Source organism: Phyllopteryx taeniolatus, chromosome 7 (assembly GCF_024500385.1).
Source record: "Phyllopteryx taeniolatus isolate TA_2022b chromosome 7, UOR_Ptae_1.2, whole genome shotgun sequence".
Lineage (NCBI taxonomy): Eukaryota > Metazoa > Chordata > Actinopteri > Syngnathiformes > Syngnathidae > Phyllopteryx > Phyllopteryx taeniolatus.
The window spans coordinates 9,961,826-9,979,697 of NC_084508.1; the positions used below are offsets into that span (position 1 = coordinate 9,961,826).

At 39.8% G+C, this 17,872-nt stretch overlaps 1 long non-coding RNA gene across 1 annotated transcript; it reads right to left on the minus strand.

The window, feature by feature from the left end:
* Window positions 1-9,521: 9,521 nt before the first annotated feature.
* LOC133480436 (uncharacterized) lies at window positions 9,522-17,398 on the minus strand. The gene is made up of 3 exons (XR_009789264.1): window positions 17,242-17,398; window positions 17,071-17,160; window positions 9,522-9,719 (listed from the first exon to the last, which is right to left on the minus strand). It is a non-coding gene; the product is annotated as an uncharacterized LOC133480436 (long non-coding RNA).
* Between the last annotated feature and the right edge of the window lie 474 nt (window positions 17,399-17,872).

Sequence of the window (17,872 nt, forward strand, 5' to 3'; positions counted from 1 at the left end):
TTACAACAACTAAATTCAACGTAATGGTGAGTTTTTCTTTTTTTTTTCCCCAATGATTTGTTTTTATCTGCGATTGGCTGGCAACCAGTTCAGGGTGTACCCCGCCTCCTGCCCGATGACAGCTGGGATAGGCTCCAGCACGCCCGCGACCCTAGTGAGGAGAAGCGGCTCAGAAAATGGATGGATGGATGGATTTGTTTTTATTTCTCTCTATGCCTCTGAAATAGGAATTCTTTTGAAACCGGTCACTGACACCAAAAAGTTTGGGCACTGCTGCACAGTGCTGAAAAAAAATATCAATTATGTTATCAGCTCTACTTTTATCACATTAGCGTTGACTACAAAAAAATTTTTAGTCTTTCAACCCCTGGTTGCGATGTCAAAATGACTGCAGTGACGACGACAAGAAAGCTAGTGATCGTCCAAGACATCCACATAACTATTCCGAACCATTTACATAACATTTAAAACATGTTTGTGCCATTAAAATAAACAGACAAGACTCCCCTGCCTCATCTTGTGTTTCATCTTACAATATTACACAAAGACGCTAATAGGTTTGAACTGGAGGTGGCATTTCTTTTAGCTTGTTTTGTAAGAGACATTTTACGCTGGGAAGGAAACAAACTAAACTTTACACAGCGCCACGCTAGTTGAAAAGGCTCTAGTCACTCTGTCGTGTTATTTGACCCATTATCAGGACAAAGTAGTCCATATAATAAAAAGGCCCAAACTTGAGCTACCTTTTACTACTGTTTACTGTGTTGCTATGTCAAAATGATGGCTGTGACTACGACAAGAAAGCCACTGGTGGCCTCAGACTTCCACAGCCATGTCCAGACAAGTTATCATTCGATAATTAAACTTTTTTTTTTTTTTTTGCTTCCTTAGCTCGCATTAGCAAAGCCATGAGAACATATGTTTTGATAGCATAAAAGTCCCGCCAATGCAAGCTAGCTCTTAAACACAAACATACCACGTGGAACGTGATTTTTTCTTCTTCTCAGTACGAGCACCATGTAAATGAATACATAGTTTCAATCACGTGATCAGTATTTGTTTGTCCACTGTGTGCAAACACAGGACGATTATTTACTCAAATACTCCAGAACAAAACAATGCGTCGCCCGCCAACATTTTGGTGCGTGACTATCCATAAAAGAGGGAAACTATTTTGTGTGCAGTTTATTTTACCGTTGTGTTTTGTTTCATAGTGTTATCAAAATGGTTACTGCATGTAAATGACAGTAAAGATTCACATTCAGAAAATACAAAAGTACATTTCAGTCTGTGATTTTTTTATTTATTTTTTTACTTTTAATTAAAGGTAGAGTATGTAGCTTTCAAACTGCTAACAAGATTTAAATGTAGCCTCACTCCACTACCCGCCCCCTCACGTCTTTGCCCAAAGAAACACCCCCAGCTCACTGCGGTACCGTGCACGGCAGCTACATTACTAGCATGGGTTATTCATGATGGAGTCTTGCCAAACACTACATGTTACCGGTTTTATGTTGTATTTTTTGGGGAATGTAAACTCAATTAAAAATATGAGAGGTGACCAACTTACCTGATGAGCCAGTGAGCATTGGCAGTGGTTTTCCAAGCCCAGCCATATGCAGCCATCCACGTATAGGAAACCATTGTTAAATACATTTACCCTCAAGTGTTTTGAGAGCTGCCCAATTCCTTCTTTTTATCCTTTGTTGCTAACTTGAGTTGAATAATCCTGCCAAGAAACTAAAATCGTCTCATTTCACGAGAGGCGGCTTTTTGTCCTCACATGGCTACATGTGCGTGGAGCGCATACGCAAATGATCGACGCAGTCGCACCTTCTGTCCTTACGGTCTCTGATTGGCTATTCTTGCCACGCTGTGACAAGTTGTACGATAAAAAATATATTTTTTTAATTCAATGGCATTGGCATTAGATACGGCCAGAGAGGGATGATTTTTCCAAAGATAATTTTAATAATATTATGTCAGCTCATACAGACAGTTTTAACATCCATCCATTTTCTACACATCCTCTGTTCAAGGTCACAGGGAGTTGGAGCCTATCCCAGCTGACTTTGGGCGAAAGCCGGACTACACCCTCGACTGGTCGTCAGTCACATATAGAGATGAACAACTAGTCACTCTCACATTCGCACCGTCACTGAGTGGGAACTGAACCCACATGGCCTGCACCCAAGTCAGGCGAATGTACCACTACACCATCATTGACGGTTTTACATATATGACAAAAACTGTTTGTTTGCTTTTTTAAAAATAAAAACCGCAAACTAAGTAGTTGAATCAGTACTTTTACACTCTTTTTTTTTTTTTTTTTACACTAGTATCCACCATTGCCTGCCTTATCTTGTGCTTTCTCTTGATATCTTAGACACAGTAGCTCATTGGTTTGGGTAGGAGTTGGCCTCACTTGTAGCAGTGAACCATTTATTTTTTGAAGCGTAATGTTTAATGTTACCCTTAAAAAAAAAAAATGAACAATGAATAAGCAACAAGCAGATAACACTCCGTGCCTTATCTTTAGTTTCATTTCACATGGATTTCTCGTGTAAGTTTCTTTTGGAGGTGGCATCACTTTTAAGCACGTTTTGTGCGAGACACGAAAGTTTAAGACCACCGGAGCAACAGGGGAAAGGACACGAAGTAAACTTTACACAGTAGCACGCTAGTTTGGAAAAAGCTCCATTCGCTCGGGAGTGTAATTTGTTAAACATGGCCCGTTGTCGTGACAAAGTTGTGCTGCTTGTGTTGCGAGTGTGTGACCAGGGGCGCTTTCCTGCCACTTGGTGCTGAACGCCTCTTCCTTCTCGGCGGATCGCGCGAGAAGGAAATAAAAAGTCAAAATGTCCAACTTAAAAAAAAAAAAAAAAAAAACCAAAAGAGACGACAACGATTACTAAGACAACTTTTTCAGCGTGTAAAAACTTCACCAACCCACTCGGCCCACCGCCGTGTTTTTAGCCTTCCTTCTTTTGTTTTCTGTTCGGTTCCTCTCGACGGCTAAAAGGGAGGAGGAAGGGGAGGAATGGCTCTTGAACGCCGAGCGAGAGGCTCGAAACGCCGGGGAGCTTCTCCATTCCTCCCCCTTCTACCTCCACTTTCCCGACGTTTAACCCCCGCGTTGCTACGTTTCCCCTCCTCCACCCCTTCCGCGTTAGTTCGCCGGTCCCACCGCCGACACATACGCCGTACCGTCCTGGGTGACGAGCGGCTGTATTTGGCCCTGGTTTAGCCCGTCGTCTGGGCGACTAGAGCCTCGTTTTCGTCCACTTACCTCCGCCGCCATTCCGTTCCTGCGTGAGCCGACTAGCCCGGATGTTGTAGGTCTGTTGTATAGCACTGTGCAACGCGACGTGTGTTACTGGCTCAGGTAGTTGTGTACTTGTGGCAAAATAACTTCACTTTTTGTCGTCTAATTTTAATATATATATATTATATCTCAGACGAGTTTTGAACGTGTTTTAAGTCATTTTAAACCCACCGTTTCCTCTTGTTTCCCTCCCCCAAACAATTTACATCTGCTAGCTTTCCCCTACTCTGTAGTGTACAGTAGCCTAGTTAATATTTTCCACTTTTGACATCTGTACTGTACAGCAGTATAAGGGCCAGTCCTGGCTACTGGAGGGTTAATGCTACCAGAATAGTAGCAATATTAGCAAAATATTTCAATTCTGAGGTCTTATTATAAATAGTCAAATAACTGTACACATACCAGTGCAATGATCATTTTTCTTCATTTTATACCTTTTTTTTCCATTGGCTGTATGTGATTTTGACATCTCCCACTCCAAACACTGCTAATATACGTGATCATTTTTTTGTTTTGTTTTATATAACAATATTATATTTGTTATATTTATAATATACAAACCCCAATTCCAATGAAGTTGGGATGTTGTGTAAAATGTAAATAAAAACAGAATACAAATCCTTTTAAAACTATATTCAATTGAATACACGACCAAGACAAGATATTTAAACGTTCCATATTTTGGGTATTTAGACCTCCATAGAGTGACTCGCTAACATGGACTTGGGTTTGCATTACAAGTGTCCAGAAAAGGCACCACTGACAGCTGTTTGACCCGGTTTTGTGTCCGCTTTGTCCGTATTTGGCTAAGACTTCCGCCCCCTTTCCTCTGATTGGTTGCCTCCATGTAGACGCACTTGAGAGAGCACAAGTGTTTGTTATGTTGACTGCGCTGGCTCGGGAGCAGAGATCTTCGCTAGTGACGTAGATAAGCTCGAGAAATTTGAATGACCTGATTTCAGGCCTCTAGGCAGAAAAATGTTTGGAGTTCAGGAATACGTTGACAATTTTACTGAGGCACCATAGAGCCAATATAACATCCCAAATATCAGTAAAAGTTGGTTCGGTAAAATACGGGACCTTTAATGTTCAAACTGATAAATGTTATTTTATTTTTACTTTTTTTTGCAAATATTTAATCATTTTGAATTTGGTGCCTGCAACACCTTTCAAAAAAGCTGGGACAGGGGCTTGTTTACCTCTGTGTTGTGCCACTTTTCCTTTTAATGACACTCAATAAGGATTTGGGCACTGAGGACACGAATTGTTGAAAGTTTGTAGGTGAAATTCTTTCCCATTCTTGCTTAATGTACAACTTCAGTTGCTCAACATTCCAGTGTGTCCCTTCTCGTATTTTGCGCTTCATAATGTAATATAACATTTTCAATGGGAGAGGGTCTGGACTGCTGGCAGGTTAGTCTAGTACTTTCACTTTTTTACTACGAAGCCACACTGTTGTCACATGTGCAGAATGTGGCTTGGCATTGTCTTGCTGAAATAAGCAGAGACATCCCTGAAAAAGACATTGCTTGGATGGCAGCATATGTTGCTCCAAAACCTGTATGTAGCTTTCAGCGTTAATGTTGCCATAACAGATATGCAAGTTACCCACGGCATGAGCACTAACACACCCCCATACCATCACGGATGCTGATTTTTGAACTTTATGCAGATAACAATCCAGATGGTCCTTTTCCTCTTTGTCCTGGAGGACGCAATGTCCATGATTTCCAAAAAGAATTTGAAAGGTGGACTTGTCAGACCACAGCACACTTTTCCACTTTGCGTCAGTCTATCTCAAATGAGCTCGGACTTAGAGCAGCTGGCAGGATTTCTGGGTGCTGTTGATGTATGGCTTTCACTTTGCACGGTAGAGTTTTCACTTGCGACAAACTGTGTTAACTGACCATGGTTTTTCAAAGTGTTTCTGACCCCATGCCCACATGGCAATACGGACGGAGCGAAGGGCACGGGCATTCAATGTTGGTTTTCGGCCTTGCCTCTTATGTGCAGAGAGTTATCGAGATTCTCTCAATCTTTTAATGTTTTTGTGGTCCGTAGATGATGAAATCCCTAAATCCGTTGCAATTGCATGTTGAGAAACATTCCTCTTAAATGGTTGGACTATTTGCTCATGCAGTTGTTCACCAAGTGATGAACCTCACCCCGTCCTTGCTTATGAAAAACTGAGCCTTTCGGGGATGCTCCTTTTATACCCAATCATGACACTCACCTGTTTCTAATTCACCTATTTACCCATGGAATCTTCCAAACAGGTGTTTGTTTAGCTTTCCTCAACTCTTCTAATCTTTTGTTGCCCCTCTCCCAGGTTTTTTGGAGCGTGTTGCAGGCAAACAAATTCAAACTGAATGATATTTTATTTAAAGTTAAAAAAAAAAAAAAATCAGTCGTAATTAACCAGTTTTTTTTGTCCCAGATGTCCCTTGTAATGATGACCCAAGGCAATTTTTCACTTTTAAAATTACAATTTTAAATGTAGATAAATAACAATGCACCGTCATTAATGGTTAGCTTTCTCCAAATATACATAAATATATTTGAATGGAATCTCTCTTTTACATTGTTCAGTTTGTTCCTCACTAGTCAATCAAGCAGCTAACACAGCTAGCATGTACTCTTGCGCAACAACATTGGCATTATTTCGCAATGCTGTTACTGTAATTAGAGTAGTACTAGAATGCAATTACTATTTAGATAAAATCAAACACAATATTTAATTGTAAATAATTTATTTGACAATATTATAAATATTTGTGTTTCAGGTGCCTGAGTATCTGTAACACAATTTCAACACACAAAATATATGATATGACAAATAAAATATCTAATGAAAAGTTTACCATAGATGGTTTGGTTGGTCCAATCAAATATGATGGTTTGTTTCCATCCATCCATCCATTTTCCGAGCCGCTTCTCCTCACTAGGGTCGCGTGCGTGCTGGAGCCTATCCCAGCTGTCATCGGGCAGGAGGCGGGGTACACCCTGAACTGGTTGCCAGCCAATCGCAGGGCACATAGGAACAAACAACCATTCGCACTCACAGTCATGCCTACGGGCAATTTAGAGTCTCCAATTCATGCATGTTTTTGGGATGTGGGAGGAAACCGGAGTGCCCGGAGAAAACCCACGCAGGCACGGGGAGAACATGCAAACTCCACACAGGCGGGGCCAGGGATTGAATCCGGGTCCTCAGAACTGTGAGGCTGACGCTCTAACCAGTCGGCCACCGTGCCGCCGGTTTGTTTCCTATTTTTCTTAAAAAAAAAAAATAAATAAAAAAAAGCTCAGTGTCAGTTTTTCTAAATTATAGATGGCTAAATTGTCTTCCAATTGGAATTACCTACTGAAATGAGTCCCACTGAAGATAATGTATAATGTGGTTATATATGTAGAAGGGAGGGGGCAGGCACAGTACTTGTATATGGCCGAAGCAGATAAAGATAGACGCTGCTCTCTTCACACATGTATGCTTGCTGGAGGTGGCAAAAGTCCTCACACTCTGTACTTGTAGAGTACAGTGTTAGTACAGAGTAGAAGTATAGATACTTGTGTAAAAAAAATACTCTGGTAATGGTAGAATTACTGATTCAACTTCTATATTTAAGCAAAAGTTTAAAAAAAATACAGACTCCCTAAAATAAAATACTTAAAAAAAAAACAGTTATCTTAAAATCTACTTAAGTGCCGTAACTTAAGTCATTTGTACTCCACATCGGAATAAGCTATACTAGTGGTTCTCCATCTTTTGACACCAAGTGTATCACTTAAAAATAAATAAATAAATAAATAAACTCTCACCATACAAACACCATCATGCCCAAGTCGTTCATCAAAAGTGTGCCCCCCCCCCCCCAAAAGGAGAAAAAGTGACCAGTGTTCATCAAAGACGAGACAGAGGTTTTATTCATAAAACACAGTTTGAATATTAATTAAAGAAAATAAGAAAACTGTACTTAAATAATGATTCTGTGGAAAAGTATTGCAAATATAAGTTGAATAAAAATTGTACCCAAATACATAAAAATACAAGCAGTTCTTAAAGATTAGATTACTTAAATAGTTAATTAACTTAAAGGTTAAATACGACTGAACTGTACAGTGATTCTTGTGCGTACCACTAGAGGGAGGCCGCATACAACTCGTGGCACGCGTACCACGCTTTTTACAATTACGAAGCTATACCGCACTAAACTACTGCATTATGTTCATACATAGCTAATTTCTTCTTTTTAATTGTAATCTTTTTAATTCTTCTGTATGCCTTGGACATATAACATATTGACAATTGAAAAAAAAAATGTAATCCTTGAAATGTTTGATTGGCTAGATGTTGAATGATCAGAAGAAAACTGTCCATATAAATAATTCTGTTTTTTTTTTGTGTGTGTCTAACATGCAAATGAGTAGGAGTAAACAGCAAAAAGTACATGCACATTGAACAATTTAGTGTATTCCATGTTGAGGTTTTATATTTTGTGACAATTGGAGTTGTGCAAGGGTTAGCTGTTGAATAAACGGGGATAAAATGTGCATTAACATAATAGTGTTTGTCTATTTTTCCAGTAATTTGCTATCACAGGACTACAATTTGTTTCTGTTTTTTCCTGTTTAGATGACAAAACAAGCAAAAATACATTTTAAATCTAGTTACACATTTCACATCAAATGACTAAATAATTAGAAAGAAATGGATGGATGGAGGGAAAGATTTTATTAAATAGAATAAATAATTTGAACTTTTTCTGATACTTATAAATAATCTAGTAAAACATATTTACAAATGACATAGCTGCAAATTAGTATTTTTTTGTTGCTGCTGTTGTAGCTGGTTCTACATAAAAAAAAAACGAAAAACCTAATTAATCAGTTAAAATTTTTTTACTAACTAGGCTAGCATGGTGCACTAGTGGTTAGCTGGTCTGCTTCACATTTGAGAGGTCCTGGGTCCTGTTCGTCCCATAAAGTTCAGGGTGCGCTTCAGCTAAAGCGAATGCACATATTGCCATTTTTCTTTTGTTTCCCTCTGGTTTGAGAAAACAGTTTGCGGTGTGAGGCTCTATCCAAATATTGACAATATCAATTCCAATGCTGGTATTGATACTGATAGATACCAGTGTAATCAGATGGATACTTTAGTGTCACCTTCTCTCTTGGATGCACTGCTATGGTTTCATCAAATAGGCCAATATTTCTTTGAACTTACACTTAATTCATTGTATTTTCAAAAGAAGTGCACTGACGGGGCAAATGCCGTTTTATTTTTGTATTTTATTTCCCAACGAATTCTCAGAAAAAAAGAAGTTTTTAAATACTTTCTAACATGTTGGGGAATGTTAATTTAAACGTTATCTCAGAAAAAAATCCAGAAAGTAATGTCAAAATTGCATTTATTATTAATATTATTTATTTTTTTGCACAGTGCACCGGAAAAAAAAGGAAGTATTATTTTATCGAGTGCTAATTTTGTGGCGCCACGGTGGACGACTGGTTAGAGCGTCTGCCTCACAGTTCTGAGGACCGGGGTTCAATCCCTGGCCCCGCCTGTGTGGAGTTTGCGTGTTCTCCCCCCCACCTGCGTGGGTTTTCTCCAGGCACTCCGCTTTCCTCCCACATCCCAAAAACATGCATGGTAGGTTAATTGAAGACTCTAAATTGCCCCTAGGTGTGAATGTGAGTGCGGATGGTTGTTTGTTTGTATGTGCCCTGCGATTGGCTGGCAACCAGTTCAGGGTGTACCCCGCCTCCTGCCCGATGATAGCTGGGATAGGCTCCAGCGCACCTCGCGACCCTTGTGAGGATAAGCGGCTCAGATAATGGATGGATGGATGGATGATCATTTTGTAAAAAAAAAAAAAAAAAATTCCAATGTCATTTCTGAACACTACCTGACAAAAACAATTAGAATTTGTCCTGGCGTGACCTTTTTGTTCTTTATTTAGGAAAATAAATCCACAAAAGAAGTGCCACAACGGAAGCAATTTTATTCAACAGCACTAGTGTCAAGTATCCTGTGTCTGCAACCAGTTTGCAACTATTGTAAAGTAGCATGTGACAACAATTAAAAAGCACATGCCATGGCGCTCGTCCACAGCCTCAACAAGGTTTATGTTTACGACACTATAGAAAGAACACAGGCACAATTTACAGTAAATATAGACATCATGTGAAGGAAAGCATCTCATATTCAAACAACAGGCCACTTACGTACATGCCCTTGTGCCAAATACTGTATAATTTCAAGTGACTTGTGTCTCACTCAACTTAAAGAGTGATTATGTTGCTTCAAAGGGGAGAAAAACAGCACTGCGATGTTATTTCGAACAGCCAGTAAGTGTAGACTCCACTGCTTGCAAAATAAATCAGGCTGTTGTCCCTTTAGAAAAAGGAAAAGAAAACAAAAAAAGGTTGACTTCTCACTTCGCACATTTGATCTGTGGTAAATTAAACGGTTCCCCGTGCGTTTATGGTGTGATGAATAGGTTTTTTCACTTCTGTCCTTTTTATTACTTTTTAGAAGATGCAATAAAAACAATAGCAGGTCATACTAGGTTCCAATGATGTTGTTTTTCTCCCAGACTGAACTTAATATCACAACCACCAAGTGGTCACACCTGTCGACCAAAATTGCGATCCCATACATGCGGTCTACTCCTTGTGTGACCTTTTGTGATGAAGGGCTATGAAAATAAATTTGACTTCATTTGAGGAATAAAGTGGACTGAAATGATATATTCAAATGGCAACATTAAGTTGAGGCGTGGCATGTTAAACAGAGGTTACACAGTACTCTGTATACATATTTCCTCTTTTTTTTTTTTTTTTTTTTTTTTTTTTTTGCAGACTTCCAGTTTTTGTGTTTGGTGACCGGTCAACATTACTCCACTTCATATGATCATCAGCTGACTCACACCAACTACTACAGCCTACCTTGTGACATCATGACATTATAGTACACACAAGGCCGCAATGGAATTGAAATAAAAACAATACAAATGGAATTGTCCGGAATCAGATAGTTTGTACACAATACAAGGTCAATTTGGTTTAGAATAATGGGGGCAGAAAAGTATGAGGATGGAATTTGCTGCTCTACCAATTACATCCTGGTTGCAGTTTAAACAGAAAATTACAAAAGAGTATTCGGCAAATCAACAATAGTAAAAGGAATGTTATGAAAATAAAGATATATTTTTTTAAATTCTAATTTCATTTAACTCTTTTTATATTACTTTTGGATTATTACCAATTTTAAACTAATGGAATATAAGGGTCACCGTGAAGAAAAAGTATACTCCAAGAATAAAGTTGCATTTTTTTTTTCCTGGGGGGGAATGTTCATAATGTTCCAATAATTGTTTTCCCTAGATAAAATGTAAATATTTAAGGAAAAAATGAGTAATATTACAATAAATGTGTGTGTTTTTTTTAAAGGAAAATGGTGTGTATTTTTGAGGAAAAAAAGTAGGAATATTACATGAATAAAGCTTGTCAATGTCACAATAATACGAGATTAAAGTCAAACTTTAATGAGGAAACAAAGTCATATTTAAAAATTGAATTTAATAATATCCCCCTTTTTTATATTTTTATTCTGGTTAAAAAAACATTCTTGAAAAAAAATACAACGTTATTATCATAAGACTTTAAATGTTTTGTTTTTTTCCCCTTTTAGCATAGCCCTAATACGCCTTCGCAAACTTCCAAAAGGGGGCGATGCTGCTACGTTTATGAGTTAATGAAAGGCAGTACAGGATAGTAAAGTTTCTCCCTGGTCTCCATCATCAAACATTTTCTGTGAAATCTGCAATCCATCATGTAAAAGAATCATTGGTGTAGTGGTGATATTTCTGCTCCAAATTTTCCAGATTACTAATAACACTACTGTGGAGGTGTATTTTGGGTCATTTTCAATACCCAGTCAGCTATGTTTGTGTTTCAGCATGCACACTAAGGTCACTTATTATGTTCAGATCTTGCTAACCTACAGTAAGTATATCACCGGCAGAGAGTGACTTTCCGAGCTCCTTTTCGAGACTTTCGCTGCCGATTTGCTCTGACATTCCAGCCGCTCTTCCCAGTCTGGTCCATTAATGGAGCATTTCCATTTCCACTGCGCTTTCCCCATTGCCCACTCCCTGTGCAAACAGGATGTTTGTGTCTCGGCGGGGCAGCCGATCGTCAGATAGCCTGACTCCCAGCGCTTGTGACAGATTAACGGGGTCGCCAAACCAACGCAGGAAGATGGGCCTTATGTAGATTTGCCCATTCACCACATACACACAGTTTAGACTCGCTGGGGTTTCAAACTCATTGTAGTCCGGGGGTCACATACAGCCTAATTTGATGTCAATACAAAATTTCCCCTTTGTTTGAATGCAAAACAAAATAAGTGCATTAAGAAAATATTTAGATGTAATGACAAAATTTTGCTTCAGTTTGTCATCTACAATTGTGTACATAATAACTGATCCTTAACTTCTCTTATCCTTAGCATTTAACAATAAAACTCACTTATGACAGGAATCTTTGCATATTTTTGGGCTCTTAAATGCCACAAGGTGGCGCCAAAGCCTGGGCTAAATAGTAAAGCAGTACTGGTTTCAAGGAAATATGTTGAGGTGATGCATCTCGACTAAGAGACCATCTTTGGACGTCGGGGAGGAGCTAAGTTTAACCAGGGTTGTTAGTAAAAGGGAGAGTCTTGGCCATGTACACGCACTCTTCCATTTTTTTTCTATATCAAATCATCTGTTAATTTTTGGGGTAATGTTGGAAGATGGCTTTGAAATTATATTTTAATGTTTTGGGAGCATAGATTGAAGTACACAGTGGTGTCTTTAATTCATTCCTTGACCACACTTGTAACTAAAAAAAAAAAAAAAACTCACATCAAATCATCTTTCACCATTCAAATAAGTGGAAATGCCATGTATCCATTCCAGCCTCCTCAAAAACACACTTTGTTAAATCATACAATAATGACATAATTAAATAAAATGTAAATATTTCAACTATTTTTGCCACATTTTTTGCTTTAATTCAATGGACATTGCGCTGCTCCTTCTGATGAACGCATCTTGGCCACTAGGGGCTAGTACAATACAGACATACTATTAAACATGGAGACGATCACGCCTCAGTAAATAATATCCGTCATTGTTTGCAGAGGATGAAGATTATCTGCCCGTGAGTATTGTTATATCATCTGCCTGCGTGCGACTCCGCTGTTTGCATTCAAATATCCGTTGCTCAAAATCTTATAACACTGCTACATAGATGGTATTCGTTAGCCCACCTATGGCGCTTTGCATTGTTTGTTAGCATTAAGGTAAACACGTTTTATTTTCATTTCAAACAACTATTTGGTTGTTTTAACGGACTCCTCATTGGAGCAGCGGGACATGGGGCGGGGTGAGGGCTGGCTCACTTGCATGAGACAACGGGTTGATTTCAGCTAGACAAGAAATAAGAAATAATTCCTGATCCTTGGGGTAATTTGATGAAAGCATATCACAGACATCGTGCAGCTCAAAAAAGTGAGACCTGCAAGTACTCATCACCACTGATGCAGGCCAGACTTGCGGTTTTCGCCGCAATAATAAGTCAACAGCGAGATTCAAAGGCCACATGACAGGACTCAGGAGACTTGGGTTTCCATGTATTGTACTGCATCAAGTGCCTGAACTCACCACACTTAATATCAGATGCCTGGGCAGTGGTTTGTGGAACACAGGATCTGAATCATGAGAGGAGATTGTTTCAGAACAAAACAATGTCGCTCTTGAGCCAGTCAAAGCACAAAATGGCTGCTGCGGGCAAACAATCGCATTAAAACAAGTGATGGAAAGAGGCTATAAATCCTTTAAGATTTGTCAGATTTATTTCTATTGTGCAAGGTGGCGGTTATTCTGGATAACTGGCATGAGGAGCACTCATGTTAATTATAAGATAGTATGTGTCCACCTGCTCATGCGTGACTCAGTGTGCAATGGACTCGAAATATATATATATATATATTTTTTTTTTATGGATTATTTTGAGTAATTGTATTTATTTCTGTTGTGCAAGGTGGTGATTATTACGAATAGCCTGCGAGAGGAGTGCTCACATGACTTGCATTTATAAGATAATCAATGGTGTCGGTACATGTTGCCTTGCATGACTGACTGTGCAGTCAACTATTTTGATTTTGTCAATTATTTTGACTCGTTGTATTATTTTCTACTCTGAATAATGTGTGTTGTATTATGTTCCAAGACTAAGGGTGGATTTTTTTGACTTTGTGGAAATGAATGGAAATGCCATTAATCTGTCCCAGCCTCTCCCCAAAAAACAATAAACATTCTTGTAGCTATGTTTTTAATAAATAGAACTCTCTAATAATTTACTTTATAAAGAACATGCAGTAATGAGAATTAAACAGAATGGAACAACTTAACATGTTTTGTCACATTTTTTGCTGCAATCCAGTGGACATTGTGCTGCTACTTCTGGTGTGCAAGCATTGGCCACCTGGGGGCAGTATAATACAGACATATGGATAGACATGGAGACGGTCACAGCTTCTCAGTAAGCTGCAGTGATATTAGTCCTTTTTGGCAGAGGATAACAATTATATACCTGCTGTGAGTATTGTTATATTATCTGTCTACATGTGTTGCTCAAATCATTGCTTCAAGAGTTATAACACCACAACACTGATGCTATTCATTAGCCCATCTATGGTGTTTTGCATTGTTTGTTCGCATGAAGCTAAACAGAGTTAACAAGGCAAAGCTATGTTTTTGTATAAAATTCACAAAGTCTAATTCTTATTGTTTTTTATTTAGTTTGAGAGTAAATGTAATTCTGGGTGGCAAGAAACAGCTTGAAGCCTCATTTTTTTTTTTTAAGAAATGTTCATTATCTGCTGTTTCTTGTGAAATGAGTTGAGTTCACTACCACCATAAAGTGCTCTTATCTCAAATTCTTGCTCGCAAGTCAAAGCAAACGATTGGCCCAACGATGGCTCGTGGTTCACACACTGTGACAAGTAAGAATGTTGCAAAAAATTCAAATGTTCCCGACAGTTCCGAACGCCTGTCTGCAATGATAAAGTCTCATGTCACTTTTCTTCATTCCTGGCAACATTCTGTAATGTTCTCTTGATTTATTAATATTTATTTTGGATTTGGCCCGAGAAGAACAAGAAGACTTTGCGGAAACAGCACAGGGCACTTCCTGTGGGACACTCACATAAAAGTAAACTGGTGGAAAGTTATAAGTAGTAGTGCCCGATCCAGTTTTAGTTTCTGTCCAGCCTCCAACCCCTGCATCACCCTCTTCGCTGTGGTTCTCCGGCCCAACCGCTTCTTTCCTGGGCTACATTTGCCATTTTTGGGCTTAAGTCCCTTCAAACACAGCTGTGTTGGCTTAAAAGTGTTCATTTTTTCCCCCCCCTTTTTATTTGGAAAGGAGTTGATTCTGTATAGCAGAGCAGAATTCTATTTTGGATCAAAGCGGGCCAAAACGTGAACGCCAAAAATGTTGGCCTCCGATCTCGGCGACACAACCGATTCTCTGTTTGCTCGGATTCCCTCGCGTGTTGTTTTTCAAAAAAAGGTCCAAGAAACCTGCGCATGAATCAGACCAGTAAGTGTTGTCATTAAGTCGGTGACGCCCCAGACACTCGGGCCTTTCACCGGCCACGCGTGCACACAAGTCCACGTCTGTTTGGATCCACCGCCACGACTGGCACCCCCCATCCCCGCTATCATATGACCCCCGAGCGGAAGCCGGCTGTGTGACATTACATCACTTCTCTCACCGGTCGCTCAGCTTTGAAAATTGTCGTTAATCAATTTACCATCTTAACACATAGTCCACATCTTTGTAGGTTGTTAGTTACTAAAGGCTGTAACGTTTGTGAATTGTCAAGACCACCGCCAGGGAACTTGTTTGTCACATGCAGTAAGTCTCAATATTGGTATTATGACTGTTTAAGTGCTGCTGGTTTGGTTAGCAACAGAGTTATTATTGATGAGTGACTTTTGAATTGTTGCCTGCCCAACCATCAAGTATGAAATTACATTTTTTGGGTGAGTATCCTGCAGTGGATATAGAAAGTCTGCACACCCCTGTTCAAATGGCAGGTTTTTGAATGTTAAAAATGTGTTGAAGATAAATCATTTCATTTTACGTCATACACGCGTCATTGGGGTAGGGCAATGTCGAGCTGGGGAGGACACTCGGCCAGGTGTTCCGGCACTCCGGCCTGCTCTCTGGCCCGCCATGCTTTTCCTCCACGGATTTTCAACGCACCACATACATTAGCACATCCTTTGGGAAGCTGGTTGGCATGGATGGGGGTGATGGTTGCGGTTCATCATTGCCTCATGACCGTCTTGTCTCACCCCCACCAGTCTCCCCAATTTTAATGCACGACACCCCATCACACACAATCATGGTAGAAGGGACAATGGTTGCCAGTTGGGGACCTGGTAACCATAGTAATAGGGCGGATGGTGGGTATTCACATTTATCTCGGCTTGTGCCCCCCCGTTTGGTTGTCGGGCCGCGGGGAGATGGGGTGCCCACCTTTCTCTCCCCTCTCCTGGCGCCCTCACCCATCGTTGCTCGTGACAGGCGTTCAACATCGGTGTGGGGTCGGTGGTCGGTACCCGTGCCCCTCCTTCTGGGACCGCCTTGGGTCCTGGGAAGTGGGTGACGTCCCCCTGGCTGGGTCCCCCGCGGGATGGGCTCGCTGGCTTGGCCCACCTTGTGGGTGGAGGGGGCCGGGGCACCCTTTCTCAATGGGCCGACTCAGCAACTCCGTACACCGGTTGACTAACATGCATGCGATATGATGTTCATTCACTAGACACGCTGTAGGCTTTAATTGTTTGTGGTGGGACCGCTAATAATAACACAGGTTATATTAGCATATCAACTCACAGGTTCGTACAGGTGTTTAGACACTATAAAAAACATCCCACCGCACCACTCATCAGTAGCACTGCCTTGCCCATTTCTCACATCCTGTCGGTGTCCTCATTTGCCCCCCCCTCCCCACCCCATTATTTCAATCATTTGAAAACTACTTCCACTATTTGTGAACTAAAACCTGTACAACAAAATTTTTGAGACGGGAAGAAATAAAATCAACTGTGATTGCACAAGTGTGCACACCCTCTTACGAGTGAGGATGCGATTGTGTTCAGAATTAACCAATAACATTCAAACTTATCTTAAATGGGAGTGTGCTGACTTGCCATCATTTAACGTGCCTCCGAATAAAGTACATCTGTTCTAGTAGGCTTTTCCTGACATGTTTTTACTTTCTGGCAGAAGGTTGAAGGTTTTGTGCTAACACTGACTGCATTTTTAAACTGTTCAGCATTCCTTGCACTTTGACTAAGGCCGCAGTTTCAGCTGAAAAAAAAAATGCTGCCACCACCATGGTGTTCTTTCGGTGATGAGCAGTGTTGGTTTTGCACCAAACATGCCTTTAGGAATTCTGGCCCAAAAAGTTGAACGTTGGTTTTCCCACGTGATTTGTGGGTTTTGAACAGGGGTGTGTAGACCTTTTATTTCCACTGTAATACCACCCATACATCTAGTTTCTCCACCCATGACTTAGGCTAATATCTGTAATTTTCTTTTTTCCCCGAAACGTCTATCCGACTATACGGAACCACTATCGTGCCTAAGCCAAAAGCTAAGCAGAACATGAACATTGTGTGTACCTTTGTGGTTGACTGTCTCCAGTCCACTTTGGCGCTGTGTCTCTATCTTTTGGACTTCTTCCATTTCAAACAAGTCCATTTGGGTGAGAGCTGCAGAGAAAACATGAAGTCACTAAAGCACGTAAGCCTTTTTGGAAATTTCTAATCTACAGTAATTTCATTCTGACCAACCTGGATGGAGCTGGGTTGACGTTGAAATAATGTAGACCGCAGCCAAAACACACATAGAACTGCACAATGCCCAACTCATTTGCCAGTTCTAGCTCAGATTATATGAAGGTTGTAACTCTGTTTTAGAACCATGTGTCTCGGGGCTGGCAGCGGCTGTATAAAGTAATGGATTTTCGACATGTGCTCAGTTTCCTGTTAGACGGTTTGGTGTAGACACAAGGGAAAACCGCACAAAGGTCCAAGTAGAGGGCAAGGTAGTAGCAATGTGTGCATATGTGTTAGGTCGGCTCAGTGGTTGGCGGTCATTAAATACAAACATTTTATAACTTTAAAAAAAGAAACAAAAAACAATTGTACTTTGAACATAAGAACATTTTAGAGTCTGTACCTTAATACTTTTACTTACATAAAGGAGTTGAATTAGTACCACAATCTTTTTTTGTTTTGTTTTTTTTTTTACACAAGTGTGAGTACTTTTGCCATATTGTATGTACTGTAATTGATAACAAATAAAACAAATAAAATAATTATAAAAATTAATTTTTACTTTTGTACTGAAGTACATTTCATAGTCTGTATTTCTTTTTTTTACTTTAATAAAGGAGTTGAATCAGTACTTCTACCTTTACAA